At 42.2% G+C, this 12,434-nt stretch overlaps 1 protein-coding gene across 1 annotated transcript in view; it reads right to left on the reverse strand.

Moving 5' to 3' along the window:
• The window catches only part of RAP1B (RAP1B, member of RAS oncogene family), a 32,124-nt gene extending 20,156 nt beyond the window's left edge, over positions 1–11,968 (reverse strand). Inside the window, exon 1 of the mRNA XM_057429520.1 lies at positions 11,834–11,968. The gene's annotated coding sequence lies outside the window, so the exon portion shown is untranslated. The remainder of the gene's footprint in view (positions 1–11,833) is intronic.
• Between the last annotated feature and the right edge of the window lie 466 nt (positions 11,969–12,434).

Here is a 12,434-nt window from a genome sequence, read left to right on the forward strand (position 1 = left end):
GCTTCTTAGAGAGGGGATACTAGTTCCAAGATGGAACAAAATGACAGTGGTCAGATATATGGAAAAATAGCTCTAGTTCAATCACAGGAACAACCAAGGTCAGAAGATTAAGTTTTTCCAGACAAGATGTTTCCTACTTCTGTTACTGGAGCAGTCTCATCAGATGGCCAAACGTGAATCTTTCCAATTGTCTGCACCACCCAGAATCCACCAAGTTTTGGGTCTGTTGGTTCAGAATCCCTTCTGCAGGGAAGCAACTAATAGTAGAGAAGAATGTGTGCTGTTCTTAATACTCCCCAAATACTTACATGTAAGGAGAAGTCCTAAATTCTTATCACTCAACTCCAAGGAATTTTTTTTCCACCCAAGGTGCTGCACAAACAGCACCTTGCAAAGTGGAAACCTGTTCACTTTCACCAACTTTTATATGCTTTGGAATAAGCGACTGACAATACCTCCTCAGCAGGATAAGTAGTAATTCTTATAAAAGAGAAATTAAGATACTCTAGAGCTGACTTTCATACATCATTCAGAAATCAATTCTGAAGACAAGATACACTGAAAAGCTGATCTGGTCCAATCGAAGACTTTTATTCTCAAAACTCTGGAAGTAGAGCTATTTTATTACTGATGCAGACTCTCTGCAAGCGAGCCAACTTTTGTTCAGTAAACAAAGCCAAAGCATTTTCTGCTTTTTAGTTTTTACCTGGTTTTGATAGATTCTTGTATTTTGTCAGTCAGACAACTAGTTCTTCTGGACACTAATACAGTAATTTTTCTTGGAGAGAAATATTTCTTCATTATGTTCAAACATTTTTAACTGATGCCAGAGAATCCTCTGAGGATTTTCAGAAAGCTGTCTGGATAATTAAGCTCATCCAGTGACATGAAATCACCTGAGAAAGAGGTAGAGACCTAAGAATAAGTTACTGCAGCACAGAAACAGCACCAAGGTTTAAGCTGCTCCTTGAAATACCCATGGGGACACTTACCCACAGAGATAGCTTAAGCAAGTTTTCCTCCTTTCACTGAGGGGAGCTACCTTGATTAATACTGCACGCAGGGACAACTGCCGCAAAGCAGCTAACATGAGCTTACCTTGTGAGACTACTTCCACTGTCCATAGCTAGCATAGCTAAATAAAATAGCTGTTTCTTTTTTTTCCTCAAGTCAAATTTAACTCTCAGCTAGATCTTAAATCTGAACACAAACTGAGCACAAGTTCCAAGGATGAAAACAGGCCTGCCTGAAGCCACTGATATTCTCAAGATGAAAGCTTCCTAATGTGACAGACTAACAGGCATGTGCAATTTGCACTATTTTCATATAAAGCGTAAAAACTAATTTCAAAGCAAGTGATGTAACAAACATTCTTAAGCTACTAAAAATATGCTATGCTTCAACACTTACCGAGTTCGAGTTTCAACTCTGTTCAAAAATTCAAATATGTCAATTCAAATTTGGAGTCCCCTATAAAAACCTAAGATAGAGTCTGTTTAAGCCTCAGTTGGAATTTGTAACATTTGTCACATTTATTCTTGGTTTTGGTGACTGTTTGCCATGGTTTTGCATTCTCTCCCTACTTCCATAAACTAGTCACCATCCCCCATCAAACTGTTTGTGCATGTTCTACCATTCAGACCTCCAACTAAACCAATAATCTCTGAATTCCTGAAGAAACTGAATTGCAAATGTTTTAGATGCTTACAAAGAAAATCCAGGCAGACAATAAACAGAAAGAAGAACACTCAGCTTTTTAAAAATATTAAAAGTATATTAAGTTCAGAGAATGCCTAATTACCACACTGCGATACCTTACTATGCATAAGGTGAGTATTCAACCATACAGCAAGTTTTGAGAACTGAAACAGCAATTTACTGCTGTAAATTTGGCTTTACTGTCACTGCAGAGAATGATCAGCTCCAAAACTTTTATCAATGGATTGCAACACCATGGTATACCCAACACGTTTTAGCTCACATACATCCTTTGGATTAAAAGCAGATACAGGCATTTGTTTCTCCCCGTAATTGTTAGAGTAAATTTTAACTTTCAAGCTAAACAAACAAACAAACAAAAACAAAACAAAAAAAACCACAACCAACCAACCCCCAAAAGATTCCCCCCCCCCCCCAAAAAACACCAAAAACCACCACAAAACAACAGTTAAAAACTCAGGATTACCAGTAAGGTACAGAAATTTTCAGATTCAAGATATTTCTCCTGTAAAAAAGCAATTGTGCCATTTTTAAGTTACTTCAAGAATAAACTTGCCAGTTGGCTTAAGACACTCTTCTTTGGAAAAAGTCAACTTAGCTTCTTTGCAGAAAGAAGACCTAGCCTCAAATTCCATGTGATATCTGCTTAACATCTCGCAATCCTAGCTCTACTCTGATTGTGACACTGGTTGCTGAACCAGTAAAGCTTTGTATAGTGTTTCCTTCTACCAACATAAGGCAATGTTCAGTTCAACTGTAATTCCAGTATCTCCTGAATTTTGATCCCTCCTGACTACTCTCTATAACCCACACATCATATACACCCTGGTGATGACAGAGCTTATGTACCAAGGTATCATTACTTGCCTGTCTTCATTACTAAAAGTTTCGGCTTGACTATGGCTTGTTTAGATTACTAACCCATAGTCAAGGCACATAGATTTTTTTCATCATTGTATCTTTTGTTACTGGCCATTTAAGACTGGCTGGTGTAGGCCCTTTACATATTAAGTATCCTTCCACAGTATGATTTACAGTAATTCTATTACAAATCAGGTTGGTAGCCTGAAAGCAGCCTTACAAATTCCCCATACATCGTTCCAATTAAGATTAGAAGTATTATCTGCTGAAAGGACACAGATTCTATGCAAACGGAGAATACCAGCTACTAGCATTCATTAACGGGAACAAAATTAGTTCTTCCGTGATAAACGAGCTGCACCAGCAAAGTCCCAAGTAATTGTAACTCATGTCTGTTTTGACCTCTCAATCAATACATCCCTAATAGAAACATGGTATTTGAACGTAAGCAGCAAACACCACTCAAAGCCACCCAAATTATACCTAATTTCACAAACAGTTCTTTTGCTGCAGTTATAGCTCTAGACATCTGTCCTGAGGTTAAGCTGAATAAAGCACACCTCAACACCCAGCAGTAATTACTATCTTCTGCCACATGGTTTTGTCTACCTCTGCAATAATGAAGGTCTAACCCTAACTGCTTCTTCTCTTTATTAACTTTATTAGCCGAATCCACTGATAAAGGTGGGTTTGTAAGATGTCCAAAATGTTTAACTGAAGTGGCTAAAACTTGGGCTGAGCATCTTACTCTATTTCTGGCAGCAAGGCAGTAGCATCTTGAACCTCAGGCTGGTAGCTCCTCAGGGAACACACAACTCACAAGCATACCTTGATTAAAGAAAGGACCGTAACCATAGAACCTAACTCTACACCTCTACCCGTATGCAGATGCACAGAAAACTTGGGTTGTTTCTGAGGCAACTGCTAAGTTGTCACAAGCTTCAGAAAAGGGTATTTGAAACAAAAGAAACAACAAAACAACAAAAAATCCCCACACTAAAACAAATTCTGGCTTAGCATGCCACAGTGTGAACTGCTGTAGTTCTGCATTTGCTTTTTGAGCATCTGATGCTTCTTAACTCCCCAAAAAGCCTCATTTAATGGGTCAGGAATTTCCAGGACAGGGAGAAATCTGACAGTTATGAGCAGGAACCCAAAGCCAAGTAATTCACACTTGCAAGCCTGAGCTCATAGACACAACGACACCTACACAAAATGCTGAATAATTTTAACTAAACGAATTTGAATCACACTCATCCCCGCACCACTTTTTATTACAAGGACTAGATCTTTAATCCAAATTAAAGTTACCAAATTAATGAAGGTTAAATTTGTTTTATCAAGTCTCCACAAGACTCCATTTTAATCTTCTTAATATCACTCCAGTTCTTGTTTAGACCATACTTTTTGATTCCCCTGTATCTTCAAAGCTTGCCATTTTCTGGAGAAACCTGCCGTACCTTAAGACTCACTTTGCTTTAAGTCAGATCACACACATACTCTGACAAGGTAGCAGATGTCCAAAGCATACCGAAATATAAAAACCGCTTTAGAGGTCTGTATGGGAAGACATCAGCATGTCTGGCCTTCAAAGAATTATCTATTATTTAGACTATGACAATCATCACAGCATTTGAACAAGTGTTAACTACTATAACCTAAATCTTTCACTGAAGTATTTTACTTCCAGCAAGTTAAATATATGCATCTCAAAACAACCTATATTTTGGGCAAGGCCTGAGTGGAAGAAAGACTTTTCAGTTCACCCTGACTGCTCCAGTGAAGCAAGTTTATCCTTCATGAAACCACAGTCTTGTATTTCCACATTGGTTAGGGTACTCATAGTTTACCCACTGTGACCTCTGTTTAGGTTCTTGGGATCTATGACTTCAGCCTTCTGTGGGTAAGGCTATGAATGGTTCCCTATTTTCACTTCTATTATCGCAGCAGATTCAGCATTCAGCTTGGAGAAGAGGCTTCAGCTTTCCTCTGTGAAACTTACACCACTGAAATTCATTTAAAAAGTAGGCCACAGTAAGATTAAGTAAGAGAAGAACTACATTACCTGAAAATACAAATATTTTCAAGTTGATATATTTGTCTTTGGAAAAAAAAAAGTATTTGCAAACGGTGTTTTGAGATCTTACCTCTGGCTAGAAACAGGATGTACTTTCAGTTAGCAAGTGTCCTGGGTTCAGCAAGAATGCATATTGTTCAAAATATTGGTTACTGTAGTTAAGTCCAAACTAATATGCACTTAATGTTGCTTCGTCATAGTTTCCTAGCTAGACAGGACCCAGATTTCTAGAAGAAGAGGAAGAAGCAGCATGAGGACTTACTTGTTTCTTTGCTCCTCAAGAATAAAACTGCACAAACTACTTGCTCTTTTCATTCCATGCTTCATATGAAATATTCTTATTTGCTCACTCTAATTCTTCCTCACATAACACTTTTCTTCTGAAATTACTCAAGAGTTTGCTAAAAAGCAACACAGATCAAAAGCATGCCAAACACCAGCACATACATTGCCCTAAAGCACTTCATGGTAAAACCCTGGTTTCAGCTACTCATTTTTGCAGAACTTCAGCTACCACACTTAAGTTTTCTATGTGATTATCTCTGGCTGAGCCCCAATTTAGGTTATGCATTTCCCAAAAATAAAAGGTGTAGGGAAATAGGCAAAAAAAAACCCAACAGAGGATCATAAAAAATAAAAAAAGGCAATGGACTTGCTCAAATATAAAGAAAAGCAAGAAGTTCACAATAAATTGTTACAACATACAGTAAGAAAAAAACAAGTATAATTCAGAAACCTTGTCTCTCTCTCTAGTATTCAACTATAAAAAGCAAGTAGAAAATTGTACACCAAAAGTAGAGAATATTTGAAGGCCTACCATCCAGTTAAAAAATGAGTTACGAGTGCCTGTTTATTACACTAACAGAGACATCCCTCAACTGGCCTCCAAACATACTCAATGCCTGGGATGATCTAATATCAAATAACAGGGTGTCACATCTTTGGTGAGATCCCACCTAATCCAATAAAGTCAAAGATACATCAGAAAAATGGAAGAGTGATTGTCCAGCATGACAGTCAGCTATTTTTGCCTCTTCCAGTGCTCCTTCTTGATACCACAGGACTACCACACAGTCTTTTAAGTTCCACCAAGTCCTAAGATGACAATTTGGCATCAGTTTCTGGAAGCATGGCATATTTTCAAATAACTAATGGCAGCAGAAGTTGGATTTTGAACACAGCATTTTGCAGCCCATTAAGAATGCAAGTCCAAGGCATCTCAAACTGTGTACTTATATTCAGTGAATAGCGTTAATATGTAACTATCTTGGAAATTCATCTATAGATTGTTATAACATGTGCAAGAATTATGGAAGGTGAATTCCCACTTGCAGCATCATTTCCGATGCTGCTCATCATAAAACCCATGAAAACACAGCATTTTCTGGACACTTGCACCAGTCTAAACACGAGACAGTAAATAACAAAAGGACCATTCCCTGGATGGGTATAAAACCAGCACACTCAGAATGCCTATTGTCCATCAATTCCCTATTTTAAACAAGTCTGAAGGGTCACAAAAAGACAGCAGGATGTATCATTATACATATTAACTATATAAATATAACTCCAGAAGGGTAAGAGTCAAGATTCTGCATGAAGTATTACACTTTCCCAAACCCAAGAAAATTCTTGTAGCAGCATTTTATGCAAAAAGTAATCATATGAAGCCACAAGCAGGCTATGCTTATGGGTCATCTTGTACACCAAGGTTTCAGAAAATTATCTGGTAAGGAACTTCACAATGAAAGATCAGAAGAGGGTTACTGACTGCATCTTGCAACATCTAAGAATTCACCTTAACCATTTCGTATGTGCAACATTCCTAAAAAAGGTTCCTGCACAATACATTGTTGGGCTGCCCCCACACTTAACTAATCACGTAAGTCTGAACACACAGCCATGTACAGCTAAGTCTCAACTACAAATGTTGCACTGTAAGTAAATAAATCTAGTCTTAAATACTGTAATACAGAGAGCAAGATTCTCAAGTAACTTCCTCTGAATAGATTACTTCCATTCCATATGCCAGTTTACCCTTCTTCATATACAGAAAAAACAAAACATGTTGCAACTTTCCACTAGTCTTATAATGAACCACTTTTGGGGAAGCATCAGAGCAGATGTTACAGAAGTGCGATTAACTGCAAGCAAAGACTGTACAACTGCACAACTCCACTATAATACTGCCTGGGTTCTTGATGCAGTCCAAGCACTGTTCAGCATGCTAGCTTCATCTCAAATAAAAAACATTGACTGTACATGAAACCTTTAGAAAACAAACAGAAGTAGCTTGTCTGGCCCTGCAACTACTGAAAACATTTCAGTAGAGCTGAAGAGCCAGATCTAGCAACAGAAAGGTCCTCCTGTCTCCTGCACCTCTCCTCCTGAGCTCCCCAAAGGACTTCACAAAGGTGTGGTGGTACTCTTTTTGCTTCTCCATGATAGCATGAAGAATGCTTTCAAGAAATTTCCCTTCACTGCAGAAACGAAAAAAAGTGAAAGCAGAACTGGTTAAGTTGCAGAAACAGAGCCTACAAATGGAAAAAACCAGGACAAGATTTCAAAAGCCAGGACAACAAATACAGCGAAACAAAAAGAAACAGTTGCATGGACTCTGTGTCCACAAGTTATTTTAGATTAACTGAAGAGGGGGCCAACATATTATTTGGGCCATAGCAAATTAATTTAAGAAAAAACTTCCACCACCTAATTCCACATAACGTTATGAAATAAACCATGATAAAGGAAATATTGTTAAACTACATCTTTCCCTTTAATCCAGATTACCTACTGAAATCAAGACTTAATAACTGTTATAAATAAAGCAAGAGCAACATTCACCTCAATATCAACAAATTTTGATGCAAAGATCAAATTCTCAGTTTCTAAAGACAAAAATTAACTACAGATGCTTCAGTTATAAGACTGTTCTCTTGTTCCAGTTTTTCAATACTGTCCAGAAATTTAACAATATAAAGTTTCTCACAGCTCTATAATTAGAGTATTGAAAATTATTTCATGAATGAGTAACAGGGGTAGACAATATCTTTTTTTTACAGAGGACCTGGTCAAGTCATTCAGATTTAGGACACCTGCCTGTATTGCAACATCTGCAGGAATGATACAAAGTGATCTAAGAAACCAGGGGTTTCCTGAAGAGAATCTCAGGCTGGAGAGAAACATGAGATGCTGCTTCTCTGGCACAGGATGCAAACACTAGGCCATTAAAAGGGCCAGGCTGTCCCACTCCCACACTATCATGTGGCCTTCCTCCCTTGGCCAGGAATGAACTAACCATGTGTACTGTAACTGGCAGTCTCTTTCCATAGTTGCATAGCAGGGATTTACTTCAAATACCGTAAGGTCCTTAGATCAATAATAATCAGAAAGCTGAGTGGGACAGTGTACAAGATATTATTGAATAGTTCCTCTTCTTCTTGGTTCAACTCTAAAAAGCTGCTTTTACATCTGCTACACATATTCCTGTAGGGTCTAATAGTAACTTTCACCCTACTGCTTCAGTAGTAAAAATTGCTATTGAAATACTGCCTTTTTTTTTTTCCCCCCAAGAGCATCCTGAATAGCTAGAGGGCCCCCAAATCATTTTCTATTTCAAAAGTTGCTTAACAGGCAGATTTCCAACCTGGTGTTTACAGCCTTCCTCACTTTCTTTGCTGATACAGGAAACACATAGTATGTCAGGAGCTCAGGCACACAAAATAACAACAATAATAAAAAACCTTATCACTTTAAGTTGTCCAGTGTTTCAGTGTTTTGGCATTCTAAAGCTTGAAAGATGAGAACTTCAAGCCAAAACCTACTGCTCCTTTTGAAGGTAGCCTCATTTAACTGCCCCATAAAGAAAGAGTTTGTGCCAGACAACAACATCTTTGACTTTCTCTGAACAGCGCTTGCCTACTACAAGCAAACTGCCATAGCTTCACCAGAATATTGCTTCTACTACGCCTGTCCCACTCCATTTCCTCATGGTTGATAGGTCCTAAGGAGAAAGTGATGCATTAGATGCTGTACTAAATGCTCTACTGCAGTCAACTGCTGAATAACTTTGGAAACTCGATCAGCTTCAAAACAGGCTCCCTATTAACAGCATTCAAATAATAAAACCCCATCCTTTTTTCCTGCTTTATGTTAGACGATAGAAACACACCATCTTAAGCATATCTGAGCAGGAAAACAAAGTTTGCCTTTGAATATGAAGGTGTACTTACTGTAGATACTTCTTTTATCTCTGGGAATAAGGAGGTTAAAATATCCCTCTACCTGACCTAGATGCAACAGAACACAGCAGAAGCCTGCCCCAACTCAGCAGGGATTCAGCGGACTGACATTACACAGTGTACTTTGGTCTGCTTTTTGTATTTGTTCCGAGGCAAGAGTGGCAGTGCTTGCAATCACAAGCTAAACACAAACTTCTGCTGCACAGAATAAACACATCACTAAGCATACCAAGAGAGCAACTTTGATTAAAACTCAAAACTTGAGCTTGTAAACACCCTCAAAAGTCAGGTATCTAAAGCCATCCAAGTGTTACTTAGATGGGCCAACTCATAAAGGACCTGCCTACCCTCTTATCATACACCCAAGGACAACAAAGTGCCTGGTTTTATCGTTAAGATACTCTTACCCTTAAGAACACTTCTCCGCACTTAGCTCTGAGCAGCTAGCGGGGCTCTGCAGATGACAGGACTGGCACTATAGCAGTATGCATCAAATACTCAAGTACTTCTGCATCTCCCACACCCCAGATGATAGGCGGACAACTCTTTATTTTAGTGCCCAGCCATATTTGCTAACTTTCAGATCACCAGGTACAGTGTAGTCTTCAGCACACTTCCTCAGCCATACAAGGAATTTCTTTCTCCTCTTGTAGGCTCTTACCTAGATTTCCATCTGTTTGCCAATGCTCCAGAAAGGCTCTCAATTAAAGAGACAGTTTTACTCTGCAAAACTGGCACACCGCAAAGAGAACTGTCATGGCTTACTTCAGATTTATTTTTTATAAACTGTCCTAGAGCAGAGCTTTGGAACAAAACAGCACAATTTTAATACCACTCAGAAAACTTAACTAGTGTATGTATGTAGTAGAAGACATACAGTTACAGACAGCAAAACCCCCATACAGAAGTTCTGTTTTTACACTTATAGTCTTTCAACTCTGTTTTGCAGATTATTTCACCCCCAGGCAGACAGGTGCTCCAAGTATGATCAGCTTTGCTGCAAAAAAGATACACAGGATTCATACTGTACAGTGCAGCTCAAAACTCAGTTATTTAGCTACAGACATGCTTTACATGACAGTTGTAATTTGAACTTTAAGTAGCTCATAACACTACAAGAAGCATCCCTTAAAATATAAAGGTACCAAGGAATAAAACGCTGCATCTGCTTAATCAGAAAGCTTACTTTATTTGCAAAGCCTTTGATGTGAACAGCCAAGGTAACTTCCACTATTCACTCAGCTCATTTTTAGCTGGAATGAAATCTACAGGATAGACTTTGAGCTAGAGTAAAAAAAAAAAAAAGAAATTGCAATGAATAAAGAAAGTGAAAACACTTGATTGTAGCAAGATGGTTAGTTCCCCCTCCCCAAGCTTGTGATTTTAAGACAGAAGCAAATCATCTAAAAGATGATAATTTGCTAACTTTTTCCAAGTTATAGAGGAGAAAAGAGACTTTTCCTAAAGGTAAATACATTTGGTTTTGAATGGTTACTATATAAGACATTGTGATTGCTTCTTTGCTTTTTAATTACGATTTATGAAAAGGAAGAGTTTCATGACTTCTATTTTATAACAGTAATTCCAAAGAATTACTACTAAAAGTACTCTTTCATGGTAAAACATACTTTGAAAAGTCATACACTGTCTACACATTTCACACTGGGGTAAGGTGCAGCTGTTACACACTGGAAATAACAAATTACATTAATCAAAACATCTGAATGCAAGAACATATATACAACTTGTGCGATTTTCAAGCTGGGCATCTCTGAAATACCACCTCTCTGGGAACTGTACTACCCTGCTCTCATAACCCACAAAAGTAGAGAAAAATACTTTTTTTGTTTATTTACCCTGAACAGTACAACCCATCCCTTTAAAATGGAAATGAGAGTAAAAACACATTGATCTTTCTTCATTTCTTTTTTCCAGGAAACCTAAGTCTATTATCCTATTTTTGTAATCTGAAGCCAGAGTGAAAGCACTCAGATTTGGTTTTATTTTCCCCTCTGCAAACTTCGCTTTCCTTCCACTGCTTCTTCACTAACACATGCAGAAGAGCACGAAGATCTCGGGCTTATTAAACGGGTTTGGTGCAGGAAGTGTCAGTCAAATTCTTCCATTTGCTTTGACACGAGTGGTGGCGAAGTGTTTAAATGATGAACACCCCGTCATCCCCTTTTCATTTTGTGATAAGCAGGAGGGGAACTCGCTGGCCGCAACTCCGCCCGCTTGTCCCGCTCCGCGGCCACCACAGGCAGAGGGACCGACGGTCGGCGGGCTGCCCGGCTGGCCGCACCCGGCCTGTCTCCCGCCCCCCCGCCTCGCCCCCACACACCGGCCGGAAAGAGCAGCTTCTCTCCGGCGACCGGACTAGGTGGGGCTCCTGCTCGGACTTCCCGCTGACAACGACGGCAGCAGCCGGGGACCGTCCTTCTCCCCGCCCGCAGCGGGGCCGAGCCGGGCGTCACCCGCCCCTCCCCGCACCCGGCCGGGCCCCACGTCGCGGCCCCGAGCCACGGGGTTACAACTTTCCGCTTCCGCTCCAACTTCTGCTCCGGGGACCGGCAGCAGGGGGGGGAGGTGGCGGCGAAGGGCAGGGCCGGGCCCTGGGCCCGGCTGGCAGCGGCTGCCCCTCAGCGCCCCGCTCTGCCCCCCACCCCCCTCGCCCCGCGGTGTCCCCCCACGCCCGAGGCCGGACGAGGCGGCGGCTCCCAGCTCCTCCTCCGCCATGTTCCAGGCTCGTGCCCCTTCCCTCACAGCGCGCCGCTCCCCGCCGCCGTCACTTCTCTCTCCCCACCGCCCCCCCAACCCGCCGCGCCACCGCCCCCCCACCGGCCCGTCCCCGCCCCGCCACCTGTACCAGACACACCGCGCCGCTCTCCATCCCACCGCCGCAGCGGCCAGGCCCGCGCTGCCCGCCCCGACCTACCGGACAGCGCCTCCGCTCCCCGCCGACCGCCGCCTCGCCGGCCGAGCCCACCGCTCTCCCTCTCGCTGCCTGTGCCGGGGCGCGGCTTGTGGCCGTCGCCGTGACGCCGTACGCCCAGCCTCGCTCTGGCGCGGCGGGGGCGGGGGCGGCGCGGAGGGGAGGGGTGACCTCGCGGCTCCGCTCCCCCCTGCGCAGGCGCGAGGCGCGGCCGCGCTGCCGCCCCTCCCCCACCTCTCCTCAACCCCCACCCGTCCTCCGCCTGCTCTCGCGCCCAGTCCCGCGTCGGGGCGGTCTCGGCCTGCGGGGCCGGGGAGCCCCGCGTACTCTCGGCACGCAGCCCTGGAGCGCAGCGGGTGGGTGGGTGGGGAATGGGAAGGCGGGCTGTGCTTGCTTGCCCGCTTGAGGGTCTTTGCGGCCCCTGCCCGCGGCTTGCTGCCGCCGCCTGTGGTGGTAGCAGCAGCGAGGGAGGAGAAGGAAAGCTGCTTGTGGGCTGTCGTCCACACGTTCCTGCTTTGGGCGCGGGAGGTTTTACGCGGGGATGGCACACGAGCAAAATGCACTGTTTCAGGTGCTGGAGTGCAGACCCGAGGGTTGCGTTGCT

This window comes from Pezoporus wallicus, unplaced genomic scaffold (genome assembly GCF_028554395.1).
Source record: "Pezoporus wallicus isolate ANWC-B61680 ecotype Strahan unplaced genomic scaffold, APGP_CSIRO_Pwel_v1 contig_5069, whole genome shotgun sequence".
Lineage (NCBI taxonomy): Eukaryota > Metazoa > Chordata > Aves > Psittaciformes > Psittacidae > Pezoporus > Pezoporus wallicus.